General features: G+C 39.6%; 1 protein-coding gene across 10 annotated transcripts in view; it reads left to right on the top strand.

The window, feature by feature from the left end:
* Nucleotides 1-20,592, top strand: part of MEIS2 (Meis homeobox 2) — a 200,146-nt gene that overhangs the window by 173,299 nt on the left and 6,255 nt on the right. The gene's annotated exons all lie outside the window — the stretch shown is intronic.

The raw sequence follows: 20,592 nt of genomic DNA, 5'->3' as shown, positions 1-20,592 counted from the left end.
TCTGAATTTGGGGATCCTGATTATCTAAATAAACAAAGATAATTCAAATTTTGGAAACACAACTCTCATATAACCCTGGAGAACTTATAAATGAGAAAATTATCTTGGACCTGTTGATTCAGGTTCAGAGTAAGGCTTATTTTAATTCATGTTTTCTTTACCAGTCAGACCACATTCTCATACCCACATCCTTTGATTTTAAAGATTTTGAAAATACTAACCACTATCATATGCATGCACTTCTGAATTCTTTCTTTATTCTTCCTTAGAACTACTGGCGTATGAATCTAGATAAGTGAAAAGTTCTGGTCTAGAAATCAAGCCATTTTCAAAGTTCTACTTTATATGCTTAGTCTGAAAATTGGCTCCATTTTCCTGCCTGACTGGGAGATATGAGATAAAGGGGTCCCCTAGAACTAAGCAGGCTTGTGACCAGAGTGTTATCAAGAAGTTTTCTGGTTCCCAGGAGATGTTTCAGCTACAGACCTCTCCTAAGACCAAAAGAACAGCCCTAAATATCCCTAATTTCCTAACTGTGTGTTTGGCGGGGAGGCTTATGTTCAGGCAGATCCTCCAAATACTAAAAACTATCTCCACCTGTTTTATCAGCCCTCTTCCTCTTCCCTTCTCTGAGTTACACTGCCTTTCTCACACACAGAATGGCTTCCTTCACCTAACTCTGTCCCTGTTGTCTTAGCAATACTATTAGCCATTCTACACCTTCTGCTCACTTGCTTTTTTGGAAAACAAAGGTTAGACATAGTGTGTGTGCAAAGTGGACAGGAACCAATGCCACCAAAGGCAGGGTGTCTCCAGAGGTCATGGAGGGGGGAAGTAACCATTTTTTCAGATTTAAAATTTGGCTTTTGCTTTTTCCTCTAGCTCCTGTTTCTATGTTACCTTCTGCATTAGTTTGCTAGGGCTGCCATAACAGAATACCACAGACTGGGTGGCTTAAAAAATAGGAACTTATTTTTTAACAGTCCTGGCGGCTGGAAGTCCAAGATCAAAGTGTCAGTAGGTTTGGTTTCTTCAGAGGCCTCCCTTTGGATCACCCATGGCCACCTTCTCCGTGTGCCCTCATGGGCCTTCTCCGTGGTGCACCTGCAGCCCCAGGACTCTCTCTCTTCTCATAAGGACACCAGTCATGTCAGATTAGGGTCCCACTTTAATGGCTTCATTTTAACTTACCTCTTTAAAGACCTTATCTCCACCTTGAATTTATTTTTGTGTATGGTGTAAGTTGGTGCTCGAGTTTTATTTTTTGGTACGTAGCTGTCCAGTTCTCCCAACACCATTTGTTGAAGAGGCTATTTTTATTCCATTTTATGTTGCTGCTCCCTTTGTCAAATATTAATTGACCGTTGAGACTTGTATTTATTCCTGGGCTCTCTGTTCTGTTCCACTGGTCCAAGTGCCTGTTTTTATGCCAGTACCAGGCTGTTTTGATTACATTGGCCTTGCAATAGAGTTTGATATCAGGTGTTGTGATCCCTCCTACTTTACTGTTCTTTCTCAAAATTGCAGCAGCTACTCAGGGTCATTTATGGTTTCATATAAATTTTTGAAGTGTTTGTTCTATGTCCATGAAATATGCCATTGGTACTTTAATAAGTATTGCGTTGAATGTGTAAATTGCTTTGGGTAGTATGGACATTTTGATGATGTTAATTCTTCTGATCCATGAACATGGTGTGTAATTTCAGGGGAAAAAAGGAAGGGTTTATAGGAACAAGTATAAAGGACACATGGACAAAAACTAGTGGGGGTGGAAATGGGAGGGAGGTGGGGAGGACTGCAGGGGTGGGCTGGGATCGGGGTAAAGAACAGAAAACTGTACTTGAACAACAGTTAAAAAAATAAATACAAAAATTTAAAAAAGACCTTATCTCTAGATGTCATTACACACTGAGATACTGGGTATTGAGAGGTCAACATATAAATCTGGGGGAACACAATGCAGCCTATAATGCCTTCTTTCTCTATCAGTAGATACACCCTGGAAAGGCTGTATTCATTCTAGATATTCACATAGAACACAGTCATTAAAGTAAGGAAGACCTGGATTTCAGTCCCATCTTTGCTACTTCCTAACAATATCACCCAAGGCATTATTATTGGATTTGCTAAGTCTCAGTTTCCCCAGCCATAAAATGGGAATGCTAATAATAATTCCTGCATTGTGAGGTTTTTGTGAAAAATAAGAAGAGGCATGCATACACTCAGTTTATTGACTAGCTCAATAAATATTAATTATAATAATATAAGTGAAGATGAATTATGAAACCCTCTAGAAAAGGAGATTTTGACTATAATCAAATAATGGACATTAACTGATACCTGAAATTTTTTACCTAAAATATAATTTTTCTATAAGTCTTCTAGAGTTTTCACTAAATGTGTTACTTTTTCCCCATGTCAGAATTTGTTGGACTGTGTGGTTTAGAAGAATGGTAATTTAGTAGAGTTGTAATGACCACCCCAGCCAAATATCCTGTAGTACTGATTTCAAGTACATTTTTATTGACCCCATAAGTGTACTCATATTTAGAGAATTTGCCCTGATTTTTGGTTCAGCCATGATCGTCATCATAAGTACAGCACAGTCTACCACTTAAGTCAATGAGCTCCATTTAGTCAAGAGATTAAATCCCATCCAAAGATTCATGGACTGTTTGCTTCACTTAAATGAATCGGTGATTCACAGTTACCGATCAACCTACTAATACCACCATTCATAAATGGGAATGGGCCAACCCCTGCTGGCATAATTATCAGAGGGAGGAGGAGTGGGGTGGGCCTTGAACAGCTGATGGGTCTTCTCACTTCTGGAGGGAGCGCTGGAGATGACAGCATGTAGGTGGGCTAGGCAACGATGACACCTCCCTGGGGTCCCTTCAATGCTGGGAATTTACTGAGCCTCAGCTGTCAAAGAACAATAAATTTCCCTTCAAAATATAAAACATAAATCAGTGTTTCCAAACACTGAGAGGCAAGAAGAAACTAAATCCCCATAATAATGAAAAGAATCCTGTTAATTAAATCAGCAAGGTAGAGAGCTTCCCTCCCAGCAAACGGCCTGGCTGAACAGTAGAATACCTTGGAGACTGCAGCTGAAATCCAAGCTTTTTCTAGGTTGCAAGCCAGCATCCTGAGGGAACATTTAGAAGGAAAAAAAAGTCCTTAAGCACAGGACAAGTAAACACAACTTTTTCTTTTTCTTTTTTTTTTTTTTTAGAAGCTGTACTTGGATTATGTTTATCTGGGAAGGGAAGTTGCCAAACAAATTGTAAACCAGACTCAGCATATTTATGCCAACCCTTTATCAGATTTGCCACCAGTCAAGGGTAAACCAAAGGCCGGTCCCTGTGAACTAACACATAAAAAAATACGCAAAGGATGCTTAGAAGAAAGAAGACAAATATGTCATTTGTTCTGATTTTTTAAAAATCACTTTTATCAACCATAGCCCTTTTCAACTTATTTTACAACTTATTATAACAATGATTAAGTGTTTACTTCACACATCTTTCTCTTCATCCTGCAAAACTATTGATATAGATTTGTGGTTTTTTTAAATGCTTGGTTAATTGGCTGGTCTGCTAAGAATGAGTCTGTTGCTGTGGTTGAGGAAAGCTGGAAAAAATAGAGGTTAAGGTTTCTTGCAAATCTGTCCCATTGGGAATTGAGAGCCGTGTAATATTACTGCCCTCAAGCCGCGGATAGCAACTTCTATTCCCATCATCAGGAGCCCTCCCAGGGACAAAAGCCACACCCTCTCAACCTCGTCCGTTTTTCTGGTTTTACTCTCCAAACCAACTCACTTCCACCCATAATCCACTGACCTTTAAATCGGTTTTGACTGCCAAAAGGAGCGCTTTTCAAGTCCTAGAGTGCGTTCACAGAATCTGAGATTTCCCTTCAGAACTGGCCCATATTTGAAAATGCAGAAACTTTCCACCTCTCTTCCAGGCATTAACATTTAACAAATCTTTCACATAATGGTTAATCATGTGCTGGCTATTGCCTCAACGTCTTTGAAAAAATATGTTATGCACGTCACAGGACATATTTGCAATACACCATTCATTCAGATTTCTACTTGCCAACAGCAAGGATGTGTTCTTAGTCTTTTGGCACAACAGTCTTCTTACCATCATCTGTGCTCTCCTGTACCTTTGTCCAGCCTGTGACCACAGTGCACACACTCGGAAAGATCATTGTTTGAGTTGAAGGTGTCGGGGCTGCCAGGAGTGCAAACAGTAGGGTGTAGTTTTATACTGATAAATAAAACTGAGTCCACAATCCCTCAGCTCCCCTCACACTACCAAATGCTTTGATCTCAGAGGTGAGAGTGTCAGGAATAAAAAACTAGACAACAAAATGCGGTTTATTTTTTAGCTTTAGATGGCTAAGAAGGGCTTTACGAATCAGCAAGTGGCCACAATATGATGTGCACTTTGTTCCGTTCCTCGGAGCAAAGTAAAACGAGATGGCGGGTCCCACCTCAGCCCCAACTTCTTCACTCCGATGACCCCATCCCGTGGGTTAGGGACCATGGTCTGATTTCTTTTCAGGATGGTGTGTTTTTTTCCTTCGGACCTTCCACAGTGGTTTCTGTATGCTTGGGGGAAAATTTCCTTAAGTTTTTTTTTTTCTTTTAACCAAGTGTCAAGATGTGTCAAGTCACAAGGTACATTTATGAAAAACAAGTGTGTGTGTGCATGTGTGTAAATTTAATGTGGGTACACATAGGCACATTGCAAGAGACAATTTGTAATTCTTTTACCGTGTCTTTCTAATATTCCCCTGCTGGAATTTAAAGAAGTAGTTGCTCAGTGTTTGTCATTTGGAAATGGCTCATAGGTGACATAAGAGTTGTGTTTCACTGGCTTTGTTAATGAATATCTTCAGTCACAGATACATGAGTGACAGATATGTGACATATTTAATGAAGAGTAATTCTGTAAGTAAAGATAGTAACTACTTCCTAAAGGCTGGAATTTGTACTGTTTCACAGAGACTCTGAAACAAAACACAGATTTCATGCAGGTCCAAATGTGTGCCTGGCCCAAAGTTCACTTTTAATTTCTTAAAATATAAGCTCTTTAACTACATCTGTGGATTAACTTGGAAAACCACCTCGCTAGCATTTATTGAGCATCGACTCTGAATAGGCTTCTGAGGTAGGTACTTGGAACAGAGTCAGTTGGAGCTTGATGGTAGCGGAAACACTTCACTTAATCAGATTCCAAAATTAAACACTATAAATGGCATTGTAATTTTGCCTTGATGTTTAAATACACCTGTTGTTTTATTCTGTATACCTGTTATGGTACACCTACCAAGCCCCTTTTCCCCTTTTGTATATGAGGTTTTAAGTGATGACGCAGCGGTAGGTGTGGACAGTGGAAACGAGTGCCACAGAAACTGTCAGGCCTCTCCACAGCCTGGGGGACAACTGCGACACACGTGGTCATCTTCTGTTTACACTGACATCATTTTGACAGCTTAGCACCTTTTTTTTCTTTTTAGGAGTAGGATGGGGGTCAAGTCTTCTGGTTAGGAATTGTCAAAGGAAGACTTTAAAGGGAAAAAAAATAAAGTTTGCATTCCTTTAAGTATTTGGGTGTGACAGATTAAAAGCAAGGCCGGTATGGAGCTTGAGTAATCCCTCACCAAGGTGGTGATCGCAAAGGCTTTCATGTCATCTGGTCACAAGGCCCCTGAGACTTTTCGAGGAACCAAATCCAGTTGACACTCTGTAGCCGCCCTACCCCTCGTGGTGTTCAAAAAAACAGAAGAAAGGGTCCCTGCACCTTCTTGTTTTCTTCCTTTACTGTACAGTTTGCTTTGTTTGTTTGATTTTAAAACTGCCATTATGTGTAAGTGTTGCGAGTATAAATAATTGAGAAGATAACTCTGTGGGGAAACCACTTTTGCTGCCTTTGTGCGAAGGCAGCTCATTATGGCTGGAGACGCCGCATTCCGTACGAGCGATTATGCAACGCCAGCGTGTCGTGGGTGTTAAACAAGAGGAGCAGATATGAGACGGGAAAATAATTTTGTAACTTATTTAATTTGATTTATTTGGTTTCTCAAACAGTTCCTCTAGAGTGTAATTCCCCCGACCACTCCCTGGTTGCGGTGGTCTTTGCCGGACCGCTGTTAGGCACGCCTCGATTCTGCGTGGACCTAAAATGTGTTTGTATTGCGGTTTAATTTCCACCCAAGGAGAGGTTACCCACGAAAACAGAACCATAATTTGGTCATGAGGTTCTTGTGCCCTCTAGGGCTTATCCAGCCAGTTAATATATGTTAATACAGCAAAGTGAACAAAAGGTTAAATAAGAGGGTCAGGCTCTGAACGAGGCCTGGACTGCTTCCTTCTGCTTAAACGGGAGGAAAAGCCCATAATGGCGCTTGCCTGACTTTCACCCCCATCATTTTAAGAATTGCTTTGCCTCCCTGGCTGGCGTAGCTCAGTGGATTGAGCGCGGGCTGCGAACTAAAGTGTCGCAGTTTTGATTCCCAGTCACAGTACATGCCTGGGTTGCAGGCCATGACCCCCAGCAACCGCACATTGATGTTTCTCTCTCTCTCTCTCTATCTCCCTCCCTTCCCTCTCTAAAAAATAAATAAAATAAAATCTTTAAAAAGAAAGAATTGCTTTGCCAATCCTTCACAGCAAATAGTAATTTTAAGTGGACCAACACAGAGCTCAGGGTGTTTGCACTCCATGGTAATGATAGAGTAGCTGTGCTCCCTGGAGTCAATAAGCCCAACAATTGAGTCATTTTTGCCTCCTGCAAGTGAATCATTGCTGTTAGCTTGAATGACAAGATTGCTTATAGAACCAGGGCCCTTCCCGGGCTGACCTCATCCCGGGACAATGAGGTCCAGAGGGCAGGCAGGTGGTGTTTAACACGCTTGTAAGTAAAAGCTGATGTTGGACTTGTACACTCAGTAAACAAGAATTGGGGGCCGGGGGAGAGAGGGGAGGAGCATTTGAGGTACACTGACGTACTTTATTCAAAGGAGCACTTTCTCAGTTCCTGCCTCTTTCCCTTCTTATTTCTTCTTCTCCTTAACATCCTTCCCCCACCCCACGGCCCCCTGACCTCTCTCCCCCATACTCGTAAGGTGTTAGGCAACACCTGTAACAAATGTGCTTGACTTAGATGGCCACAATCCAATCCCAGTTCTGATTAATAAAAGATTCAGAGTGTATTGAAAAAAAATTATCATACATTTAAGATTAGTCTTCAGTTTCTAAGCAGCCATTTGGAAGCAGAAATTTTAAGCACACATAGCAAAATACCCAATGATTGTTTTTAAAGTTATTTTATTGAGTGGGAGAATATGAGGAAAGCGGGGAAAAGGAAAAATGAAACATTGCAGGATGAAATCCTTCTCTAATGATCAAATTACCTTTGAGGTAGAAAAGTTCTAAAGGATGTTTTCTGCCAGCACATGTTGGGGGTCAAAGGTCTGAGGAGCAGTAAGGTTTTACAGTAACCGTGAGAGGTGGGGCTACGAACAGGTAGAATATAAAACAAGAGCCCAACACGTGCCTCTTCCTATCCGAGGCTGACTTGGGCAAATATGAAGATGGAAATCCTATTTCAAGTTGATACATGGTCTAAAAATACAATTTGGATTAAAAATCAGAATGCTGCTTCATTTTTAAACCCCTTAGAACCTTAGTGCCCCTCAAAATCTTAATAACTAGAGTTGGGAACTGATTCATACCATCCTTCCTTCTTAGAGGTTCATAGTACATTTTAGCCTATTAAAGGCGGCGACAGGACTTGCAGCAAAGGACCCATCATCACTTGATTTCACTTCATGTCATTTCCGCTACATTTTCTGACTTCCCAATTTTGGAGAAACACCCAATGACACCAGTGTTCCTCAGGGCACAATTTGAGAAAAACTTTCTTAGAAAGATTGGAGAAAAATATTAAAAGGAAGTTTTCTATTCTCTTTTTCTTTCTCCATCTCAAAAATTTTCCTTCTTCCTACTCACTATTTCTCTGTCCCCAAACAACCCCCCTCATCGTAATGCTTCATTGTATTAATGAGCTGTACACTCAGTTCCCATTACTCTCAGCTTATTCTCTCCTCTCAAGTCAATCGGACTTATCATGCCCCAATGTAACTATAGCTCGTGTTCCTCAGCCTAGAAAAGCCTGATGCCCGCTCTGTCTCTTTGCCTTGTGTCTCTCATACCCAGATGGGTTCAGACCTTGAAGCTAATGTCTTAGTTTGTATCTTTTGTTGTTTCTGACTGCAGAGATAACTAGACCAGAGCCAGGAAGCCAGAACTGTTTTCTGTCTTGGCTCTGCCCCACTCTAGGGAAAATCATTTCATCAGTGATTCCTCTATGCCCCTTGCAAAACGAGGAAAAGAAAATCTCTATGAGCTCTTCTGTTCTCAATTTGACATTAATTCCAAGATAGAGGAACCCTATTTTCATTTATTCATTCAGTTATTTGTTCACCAGACATTTTATTGAGAATGTTACTATATGCTGGACACAATCTCAGTAACGTAGACTTAGGATATGGTCCCTGCCCTCTAAGGCTCTCTGGTGGGAAGCTAGACAAGTAAATTGTGACCATGGTAATGAATAAATGCTGTGGTGGATGTATTAGCCAGGTGCTACTGAGTCTTCCTCAGACTGTGGAACCAGGGAAGTTCCCTGAGAGAGATGCTCTCCAGTGACAACTTTGAAGGGTGTAGTGACCAGGTGACCATGGGAGAAAAGCCATTCAGACAGAAGGGATAGTGTGTTCCTAGGAAGTCAGCATGTTAACTTTACACTTATTCATTGCCTCTTTGTTTATTTGTGCATCATCTGACTCCAAAACAATAATCTGGGCCAGTTAAACCAATTGCTAAATTAAATTATTTTTTGGTAGATGATGATGATGTTATTTGTCTATACTGTGAAAATGAAGATAATTCAAATGTGCCATCCTTTCTATTTCTAATAGTCCATATAAACCACTTTAGGAAATTCTGATAGATGTGAAATATATAAATCTGCTCTAAAATTCTTTTAGATTGTGATACAATGCGTTTGCTTCTTTGTCTGTTGGAGATTATAGCTTTGTGTGGAATGTCAGAATTGAAAGTTGATGTCTTTATTTCTCTGAAAATCAGGAGAAAAAATGCACTAACTAACCCTCTAAGTAAAAAATATTTAAGGACTAAAGCAGATGTGGCATTACTGCTGGTTTGCTAAGTCTCTTCTGATTTATAAAGATATATTTTATGTCTTTTATGATTACGGGATGATGCTAAAAATTTTGTAGGTAATAATACCGTCACATCAGAAAGACTGCATATAATATCTCTGAAGAAGATACAGAATGCTACCCAGCTGTCAACTCAAAATAAAAGTTGTTTAATTTGATATTAAGAAAAGGCAGTCCACAAATTCTATTTGGAATTTGGTGTCTGATGTTTGAACATCATAAATGTGAGGACATTGAGTCATTTGTTCATGAACAGATTTTTTGTCTTGCTGTTTGACATAATGGAATATGTTTTAATAACATTTTTAAAGATTATTGTTGGATATATAGCTGTTACAACTATAGTTTACTCAAAGTGACTTTAAAATTTTTTAAATCTTTGATTTTTTTCCCTTTGACACCTGTATCAGATGCCAGTATAAACTGGTTAAATACAACAGCATTCGGTTTAAACAGAAAAACTATAACATAAATGCGTATTTATGATATTTTGTTTGTTGGATCTTTTTCTTAATATTACTTGACTTTCTGTGTTTTAATCTCATTTTCTCGTATTTTGGGTTGAAGCCACTCTATAGCTTAACACGTAGGAGATTTCTCACTTACAGTTGCCTTTAAAAGTGCTAAAATCTCAGCCTCTCGAACAAGAGACCCAGCCACAATTCAGAGAAAGCAGTGGTATTGATGAAGGGCCCTGAGAATGTTGCCACTGTCTGCATGTGTGTTCCGCCACATCCTTTCTTTCAACCAGCAGGAGAATGGAGACAAGGATAAGAGCCTGGCCCATCCAAACACTGCTGGCACGCCAAGCTGGCCTTCTGAAGCCTCCCCTGCTGCTTCGGAAAAAGGAGCCCCACAGACAAATGAAAGGGCCACCGGGACATTCACATGCATACACCTTCCTTCCAAACACCAAGTGGCTTTCGATTGCTGGTGTTGGGCTGGTTCGGCCTGAGTTGAAGAATAGAGACTTAAGAACCATTTGTTTCACCATTTTGAGTGAAGTGCTATATTTTTCACCTTAAAAGCCCATTTAAAAAGAAAAATATGTTTTGAAAGGAGAACACAATTTGGAAGCCATCACACTTAATGGAGTCCCTTTTAAATGTAACACTTTGTCCTATCAGTTCTCTTCTAAATTAGTTGTCACTGACTAGAGAAAACCCACCCTTGATTGTCTTACCCTGTTGCTTAAAACATACCTATATATATTTTTTTCTATAGTCAATTCTGGAAACTCTCTAGTAGATTTCATTGTTAAGTGTGGAGTAGGAACCAACTTCTATAGCAATTCACAGTGTAACAGGTATGTTACTGTCACTGGCCTATGAATCTGGTCACGCAAATTATTTCAGAGTTAAAAGAAAAGGCAAACTGGACCTAATAGAAATAAAACCATGACTACAGAAGTTTGTTCTGACAATGGACTTGGCCCGCTGTTCTGAGACAGAGCACTTTGTAAAATCTAGTGGCTATATAAAGAAGAAGTAATGTTTTTGGAACTAGCCAAGCAGTTGATTATAGTTGTTGCCACAGCTCTGGAATATTCATATGGTTTTGGAATTTTGATGAGATTAGAGGGTTTTGAAGTTAAAGTCACTTCTTTCTACTTTTTGCTCTTCTTTTGTCCTTTATCTTGAGTGACATGTATAGCTTCTCAGCCTGAAAGTCTGACTGCCAACGCAAAGCGAACATTTGAACAATTGAGTTTCTCCCTCCTCACCACCACAAATAGGAACTCCTTCTCAATTTCAGTTTTCATCACCTATGTACTGTGGCACACCAAACAGATGGTCAGGTTTATCCTCATACTACCTCGTGTATTTGTATTTCTTCTTTGTGTTTAGGCACAATTCATCAGCAGTCGTCTAAGCCAAATGTCTCACTTTTCATTCTACCACCTTAATATTGGTTCCTTTTATTTCCCTCTTCTGCTTGGATTAAATAATAGCTTTCTACCTTTTCATCTTCTAGCTTCTCATCAGTTCATCTTGTACATGCTCTTGGACCAGATCTTCCTCAGGCACCGTGTTTTATTCTATCATGTACCATTCAGGAATTTTAGGGGCTCAGTTTGTCACACCAGAGTGGCAGGAATGGGGACATGTTGGCCCAAACTTCCAGCTAGAAGATGAGTAGTCCTAAAAACCTGATGCACAGCATGGTGACAATAGTTCATCATACTGTATCATATACTTGAGAGTTGCTAAGAGTGTAAATCTTGAATGTTTTCACCACAAAAAAGAAATGGCAATTCCATGACACGATGAAGGCTTTAGCTAACGCTACGTGATAATCATTTTTTACAAAATAAGTATCAAATCAACATGCCGGATACCTTGACTTTACACCATGTCATATATCGGTTATATTTCAGTAAAGCTGAGAGGGCTGGTAAAAACCCTCCCACCAACTTGTCTATTAACTGTAGTCATGTTTTCCGGACCAAAACCAGGAGCCATTCCACACTCAGTTTCTTCACCCTCCCTTGCGCAAAATACGCCCTGGCCTGCCTCGGTGTCTTCACACATGCCGTTCCCCTATGTCTGTCCTTCCCAATAATCTATGCTCTTTAATCTGATTCAGTATTCCTCTGCCAAGAACGTGATGATTGACCTCCACCTGACTCCTTTAATTGACCCTGTCACACTTATTTACTGAGTGTGGACTGTGTTGATTTGTAATTACTATGTATTCTCAAATGGGGATTTTTAATTTGTCTCTGTGGGTGTGAAGAATAAAACTCTTTAAAGGCAAGGACTGCCTTTTCAAAATTTTAAATATATATGGAGAGAGTCCTATAATTACATATTCATGTATTCAATATTATGTATAATTCCTTATTATTTATGCCATTGTCAAATTTTTGTCATTAAACTTGTCTTTTGTTAAGTATAGAATGTGGAAGACTTAACCAATGTGTGACACATGTACAAGGTTACTGTGGACCTTGAAAATTATTCTAATTTGGGGGGGGCTACAAAAGGATGAAAATAGGCCTTATATGGTCATTGCTTCTCTACACTTTTCTTTCCCTGCCTACCACTTACTCTCTCTCAGTCCCTCTCTGGGATATACACACCCCCAGAGAAAGCATCCGCTAGTACAAGTCTCTGAATGGAGAGGAGGGGGGTGCTTAGTAACTTTTGACTGAATAAAGGGGGCATGGGATAATTTCTTATTAAGAAATGAGGCTTAGAAAACTCTTTATTCCCCTGGGATAGTAAAAAAGGGAAGAAGAGAGCAAACACTAGAACAAGGCATGATGGAGTAGAGGCCAGATTTTTAGCAACTGTTCTTTTTCTCTTTGCTTTGACCTATATGGTAGTATATCTTTTTAACTTTATCTTACTCTTTTTTTCAGCAACTGCACAGAAAACTTAGCCAGGTGTTAAATTCTGGCAAAGTTGGTTGCTTGACGTATGTATACACACATGTATACATATATGTATGTGTATATGTGCACACACCCACATATGGCTGATGACTTCTCTCAGTATATCTTAAGGCCACATCGTTTCCTGTTCCACTTGGTTGACAGGGCATCTCTGATGTGACAGATTTATTCGTCTAGAGCAGGATCATGAGGTTGAAACCATTTTAATTCTTAGCAAGACAGTGCACATGGCTTATGTCGATTTTGTTGTCAATTTTTTTCCTCTTATATATTAGGGAAGCCCGTGTCAGTGTAAATCAGTGGTAATGAAATCAACATTATGGCATCTTTGATACTGCATTTGCTAAAACCTTTCTGGATGTTTAATTCAGCACTTAATGATTGATATTACAGACAGTGGATAAACATTTCTGATGGATCTGTTTGCTCACAGATGAAAAGAATCTAATCCTTTTGTCTCTTTGATTTAAAGAGTGTGATGCCTTTGGAGAGGAAACAGTTCAAATGTGGTCATCATAGGTTGATGGCACTAAAAATAGAAACTCACTTAGAAAATTTGCTGTCAAGAAGAGTGGAGCATTCTTTCTGAACTCAGGAACGTGTGGTTCATGCGAGCTTGCTTGTAGATGGTTGCTACAATAAGGCTTCTTTCATACAGGTGTGTTTATGCCCCAGGCTTGCTGGCCACAGTCCATTCCATTTACAGAAGCTGAATTAAACAATAACTACCGCATTGCAGAAAATGGTGTGTGTGGGGGGGAGGCAAGGGGGAAAGGTGAGCGTCAAAGGAGATGCCTGAGAGCTTTGTTAGGGCCAAGAAAAACCCTGTTGCAGTTGTCAGAGCTTGTTGATGTTGCTGGGAACGGCACTTTTTTTTTTCTCCTGGATTTTGTGGTTCTGCCTTAGGAAAGAAAGTAAAATAGAACGGAAGAACAAAGTCCTACTCTATAAATCAGCAGCTGCTCCTTGCCAGATCAAAGGAGTGACATTTTTGCTCCTGGACTACTTGTCCACTTGAGGGCTTGACAGGCAGCTAACAGCTGGCCTGCTAGACTGTATGGGAGAATCAGCCTACATCTTCTTCCGAGCAGATGACAAGCTAATCAGAGGGAGATCCATAGCACAGGGCATGTGAGTGCACCTTGATCTCCTCAAACATATCTAATATGTAATTGCTAAACAGCTTGGTGCATTTTTGGCAGGTTAATGCTTAGGTGGTTTCCACTGAGAAGCAGGATAGAGAATTAATACTTCAATCAAAGGTGATCATGAAAGCTAAAAAGATGCTAGATTTGTCGGATCTTCTTCTCTTATCGTGAATTAGTAAACGGCTAGGAACATAATGAGAATTGGCTAAATATATGTCACTCATGATCAAGTAACTGCTCGATTTTTCCAAGCCCAGTCAGGAGACAGTGTTCAGGTAGATGAACAGGCAAGGGTCATTGGTAATTTTGAAAATGATTACTCCTGCTTTTTAGGCTGAGAAAGCTGAACAAAGTGGGAGATGTATCTTCTGTGCCTGCAAAGTGTTGTTTTCAGAAGCACTATTAAGGTGTGTAGGTATACAGGTCTGGAATTTTAATGTCAGTAGTAAAACCTTCAAAGTAATTCATTTTCTAGTTGATTTCCATCTGCAATAAATCATGTACAGGATGAGGTAATATACTGCAACTTATGTCTATTGACTTAGTATTTTATCTCTAAGAGGATATGAATAGCTAAGAAAGTTTACATGTTTTCTTCTTCCTCACTTTCAAGTAACTTTGAAAGATCACTTCTATAGTGCATGATAAGTAGCCACATTTAAATAATCTGATGGCATTCTGTTAAGAGTAATAGTGCTTCAAAATCATAACCTGCTGGGGTGTTTTGTTATATGGCATCAGGGATGATTATACTTAGAGAATAGTGTTTATTGTTGCTCAGTATTATAATGGAAATAAAAGGTAGTTTTCTATCTTGGAATTTCTCAAATACTTTTATTAAAAACTTTACTATTGGCCATATAAACCTTAGTCAAATAATATGCCAAATTTTCCAGGTCACCTTTAAAAATTTTTTAATTATAAAAATAATCACACTTATTATTAAAAACTCAAATAGCACAAAATTACATGAAATAAAAAGAAAACTCTACCACCTTTCTCTTAGCCATTCCTGAGAGATAACAATTTCCACGAAAACACTTTCCTGGCCCTACTTCCATTTAGGAGGTACAGATGGAATAAAATGAATTAAATTATTATAAATTGTTTGTCGCTCAAGGCAAGTGATTAAAAGACTGTTTAGATCCAAGATAACTAAAGAGAATAGTGCGTACATTTTCACAGCTAAGGTTCATGGTTAAAACTTGATCTTTGCCAGTTTCTTTTCCTAGGCACAGTACTAGATCATCTGTTTGGTTTGTGGTCTGGACAAGAACCTCTCAAACATAAATGCTCATGGGTCACCTGGATATCTTTTCAAATATTGATTCAGATTCAGTAGCACCAGACTGGAGACTACAATATTTCTGCATTTCTAACAAGCTCAGGATGACATCGATGTGGCTGGTCAATGGAACACAAGAGTTGCAAGGACCTGGAGAACCATTAAGAGAGTATGATTCCCAAATAGCTCGCCTTACTACCCAGTCCCCTAGCAGGTGCCTGCTCCAATGTCTGAGGTCCCTGCCATGGTATCACACATTTGGATTAGCTGTGATCTCTGGAAAAACCCTGTTGCTTGGGCACATGCTACCTGTGGGGGTACATGGGGATTAGTTTAATAGTCACCCACCTAGTGACTATTACCAATAAAAGAACAGAGCTCTTTAGGAGGAGACATTAGCTGGGTGCATTTTGAGTGTAAGTTAAGATTTAACTCAGCCTCAGTCTATGTGCCAGACACTGTGCCAAGGATTTTACGTATAATGCCCCTCTTAATCTCCAAAACAATCTGAGCCCGACTATTGCCCCAGTTTATAGTCAGGAAACAAAATGAGACTTGGGAGGTTAAGTAGACTTGCCCAGGGTCACACAGCCAGAAGAGGGCAGACAATTTGAGTCCATGGTCTTTATCACTTTGCTATTTAGAGAAGTCTAGAATAGGAAATAATAATTGAAGAAGGTTTACCCAAAGTGGGGTAACTTAGTAAAGAACCTCTGTGAGCCCTCATAACTTCAAAGAAGAATTAGATAGAAGAACAGATATTGAAGGAACATAGTAGAAGGTCACCGAAGATAAGCTCACCTACTTGGTACTTTTGCCCAGGGCCTTTGACGTCAGCACAAGTACTCCGTACGCAGGGCGTGTTCATAAAGCTACGAAGGGTTCATGATTCCAGATTCGTATCATATTTTCATATTGTAAATTTATGAGTGCTAGTTCATTTGTCTTTAAAGTTGTAGACAAATCTGGTATCTATCAAAGTATAAATTAAGCTGCAGCTCATGGAAATTAATTACGAACCATGATTATGTGCCCAAGTAGCTCATGAATTTCATTTACCTTTCTTTGTTCACCATGGCCTCTGAGAAAAGACCCATTGTCTGGCCATTGGTGAAAAATTTATGTTTGCCACATGACTCAATCATTTCTGTGTCCAAGTACATGGTCAGAGGTATTAAACCTGCTTAATACATTGATTTACTCATTTTAATGTGTCTGACTAAGAAACCCCCACTCTGGACCTTAACCACAGTATAGAAAAAACTAGCTGTGTGTGCGTGTGTGTGTGTGTGTACTAGAAAAAAGAAAGAAACTTGATCACTGACTTGCCAAGGTTGAGGTTTCATTGTTTCAAACACCCAGTAGTAGCAAGCTTTGTGAATAAGCACCATGAACAGGTCCCCGGTCACCAGGCTGCCTACAACACCTCCTCCAAGTTGACCTGAGCCTTCTTCAACAGTTCACCTCACTTCCTACACCAGACCAGTCCCTGCAAAAGCCTCAGTTCTGGGGAGTCTTGCTTCCTCCCCGTGTTCAGGGCTGGCGGTTTTCCAGGTGACTCCGCGGAGGCTGCACTTTTTAACAAAAGGAATGCTGCCTGAAGGAGTTGGTTACCAGGTGTGGCATGAAGTTAGTGAACCAGAAAAAAGGGATTTATCAGCCATTTAAAAAGAAGGGGGAAAAGAAAGAAAGAAAGAAAATAAATCAACCAGCAATCAGGAATTACACCTAAGCCTACTTCTATGAATCTGAAATATGCTTTGGGGTGAAAAGCCTTTAAAAGAAAAATCACGATGGTGAGATTTCAGTTGCAGGAAAGTATGCAAAGCTGAAAAGTTTGGCTCTTCTGTGGGGGGTTAAAGTGGGGATGGGAGTGGGGAGGTCTCCAGGAGACAATTCTCCAGCAAGACAACAAAATAAAATTTTAATGATATTTTTCTATCTTGGCTTTATTCTTTTTAATGTATTCTTTTTTCATCTCCAAGTTGACTCAAAAAATCCTCATGATTCTTGGAAAGTCATTGAATTTATCTCTATAATTAAGTTATTTTAAGCTAACAGTCTTAGTATATGCTTTCTAAGGACCCCACATAACTAATGCATTTTCTGGTTTAGTAAAATTTAGTGAGAAAGTAGATAGTATTAGCAGACACTCTCCAGAGCCTTTGTGTGAGCTTGGATACTAACTTTGTGTTCAATACAAATCAATGGAACTAGTGCACTTTAGGGTACTCATTCCCTAAGGAGTCACTAATGGAATTATCTCTAGCCCTTAAAAAAAGTCACAATGAGCCTAATGAATTCTTTTTGTGAGTGAAATCTGGATAAGGCACTAGACTTACTAGCACATTTTATTTATGGCATTTATCATATGTGGCACGTTTTACAAACGTGCAAGTTCTACAAACCTCAGAATGTTTTTAAGAGCTATTTAATATCTGAGAAGACTTTGTAATTTTGAGTTAAATTGTTTGTACCAATAGAGAAGCATATTATATGTCCTCTACTTCAAAATCATTCCAGGATGACATTAAGACTTAGAGAATTTTTTTTTAATATCAGATACAGATGAAAAACTTAACAGTCTTTGGATTGGAAATAACTTTTAGGGGTTTTCATTAAAGTTGGGTGCAGCTTGCTGCATTTTGGTTAGTTGGATGTCTTCAGCAATTTTTCAAATGTTTTGGGTTTGGCAAAGTCCAAAATGTTTTTGCCAAGACCCTCTTTTCCCCTTATTTTTTAAGCCCGTGTGAAATTCAAGGATAACTTAATCCATATGTGTCTGATTCATTTACACTTAACTCATCAAAATGTTATTTTGTAAGACCCATTTAATATTCAAGAAACCTTTTGAGCCTTTTTAAGACGTCTTGCTTTCTGTCTTTGAACCAAGAGTTGTATTTTTCCATGTGAATGGAGCTTGGACCTTGAAAGCTTAATGATCAGTTGATTTTCAACTTAGACTCTTTAAAATCTAAATTGAATCAAAACTCGATATTCTGTGTACTTCTGGAGCACTGAATACATTCATTTTTAAAATACAGGTCAAGAGGAAGTAGAAAAAATTTCATGTCATTAAATGTGGGGGAAAGACCATATCTGGAAATTTTATCATACTGATATTAGAGAAAAAATTACTCCTAACTTTATTTTTTCTAATCTATAATTAAATCGCTCCATTTTATATGTACATTGGTGTGTGTTTTTTTAGAGTGGCTTGTGGATCATTGGTGCAGTGGGTTAATTTCATTTTTTAGTGTTGAAGTGTTCTTACAGACAACTCATTAATTGTTAATTTTAATAATAACATCTATGACCCTTACAATTTATCCCAAGATCAGGGGAGTTGACAACTGGCAAGATTTGTCTGTTAAGAGATTTCTGAAAAATTGGGGCCCATATGTTTTTAAAATTCTGTGTGATTTAAAAGAATGTGGTAGAGTTATGAATCTGGCAAGATACAGCACTGTGGATTAAAAACATTGTTAGAGAACAAAAATTCAGAGAGGCTCAATAGGGCCCAAGTGAAAAAAGCAAAATTTCTGTGACCCTTTGCAAAAAGGATCTAGTGAAAACCTTCAGAGGCTTCTATGCATATTTGTTTGGGAGACCTGGACCAAGAAAGGCCATTGCCATAACTGCTAGTGAACATCCAGTCCATGCCATGGTAACTAGCCGAAAATGTAATACTGGAGTGGCATTTCCAAGTTCAGCGCTTCTATAAAGACCTGCTAGCGCACAGAATGCTTTTTTAATGTTCTGCATTGTTGTGTATCCCCCATTGAACAACCTTTTGAGAGGACCCCGTTTTTACTAATGTAAACATTCTGACGAGTATCCAAAGAAATGACCTTTGAGTGAACCTCTAACCTTCCCTGTAATTATTTGTTTGAAGACAGTGTGGAGTTCTCCTGCTGAGAACTAAGAACCATGATGCCTTGCAGCTCTGTGAGTAAGGGAGTGTTTGGGGGAACTGGAGAGAAAGACATAAATAAGGGAACAACCTCCAGATGTAAATAATAAAAGAGCAAAAGGGTGAAATTAAAAAGGGAAAAAATAGCAATTCGTTTTACCTAAAGAGCTGGCCTATAGGAAAAAACAAAGCCGGGATTAGTAGCACAGAAAAAAGGGGGGAAGCCCTGCCATGTGTGTCTCCATCAGAAACTTCAAGGACAGAAAAGGTTTCTCCCTCTCTTTGGGCACCACCCTCGCTCTGTCCTAACCTCAGCTGAGAAAATGAGTTCTCGGGTCTGGTGATCTCAGGTCAGACCCTCTTGGTCCCGTAAAAACAGGGAGGAAAGCGTAGATAGTTAAGTTCCTTTTCTAATTTGAGGAAGAATTCTGGAAGGCTCTGGGATCTATCTGGGCAACACTTCTGGTGCCAGGTGGGAATAAATATGCAGTTACGACTTCCCTTTTGTTTTCACCTCGCCTAGCCTGTCACTTTCTTCCCCAAACCTGCAGGGGTGGAACATTTTTGACAACTGAGCTATATACTTTCTTAAGTAATAAAGAAGTTCATTGTTTTGCAACCAAACACCATATGCAAAAGACTCCTTTGGTTTCCCTGCAGCTATTATTCCCCAGCCTAATTGTATTCCCGCTGCAGTGCTCACAGGAGGCCTGAGCGAGTGTGCCCTGCTGTCCTTGGAAGGGGCTTCAACTGGGGACTTCATCTCTGTGAGGAACGCAAAGCTGCCAACACACGCTAGAATTTTTTTTCGGCTAATTTCAAAGAATGAGTTTTCAGTTCCTGCCTGTGGCCCCATGCGGACTCATTAATCATTAAGTCCCCATGCACTTAAGATTTGACACTGGAAATATTGGGAGATGTTACAAATGGGTATATATTTTAAGGGACAGCTAGCTATATGCTAGGCATCCCCCCTCCTGGTATGTCCACACCCCCCCCCCACATGCACAGCCAATGGATCCTGTGCATCATCAGCTCAGATGTAGGGGGAGTGCATGTCATTAAATGCACAGGGACAAGGGTAACTCACAAATGGTGGAAAATTGTTTTGTTTTTATTAAATTTAGAGAAATAAAGGAGATTTCTTATCATCTTACTCTGTTTGTACATGAATATTTGATGGGCATTATTAAACATTAAAGTAACATGAAGTAGGCACTTATTTTTGGATTTCCAACAAAATTAGATCCAGGCTTCCAGACGAAATAACTGCTTCTCCACATTCCTGTGATTCAGCCACCACCACCTGATTTGAAAACGTTTCTTGGGCTCTAATATCAACCATGTGTACCTGAGGCTCTGTCTTTCTAGTGGGTTGAAAGGTGGCTGGGTTTATGGTTGGCAGTTACCTTATCCCTGCCCTGGGTGTCCCAGCTTAGGCTGGAAAGGCCGCCCCCAGCTGGCACTGACCTCTAAATGACCCCTAACTTTACAGGCTTAAACTGCAGGAGTTGCCGAAGAGCAGAAGTCTTTCTGGCCAGCACTTATTACTGCTGTGTTGGTGATAAAACTTCAGACAGCCTAA

This window comes from Phyllostomus hastatus, unplaced genomic scaffold, assembly GCF_019186645.2.
Source record: "Phyllostomus hastatus isolate PE091 unplaced genomic scaffold, TTU_PhHast_1.1 phas_scaffold_501, whole genome shotgun sequence".
Lineage (NCBI taxonomy): Eukaryota > Metazoa > Chordata > Mammalia > Chiroptera > Phyllostomidae > Phyllostomus > Phyllostomus hastatus.
This window is presented reverse-complemented; position numbering and strand designations above follow the sequence as displayed.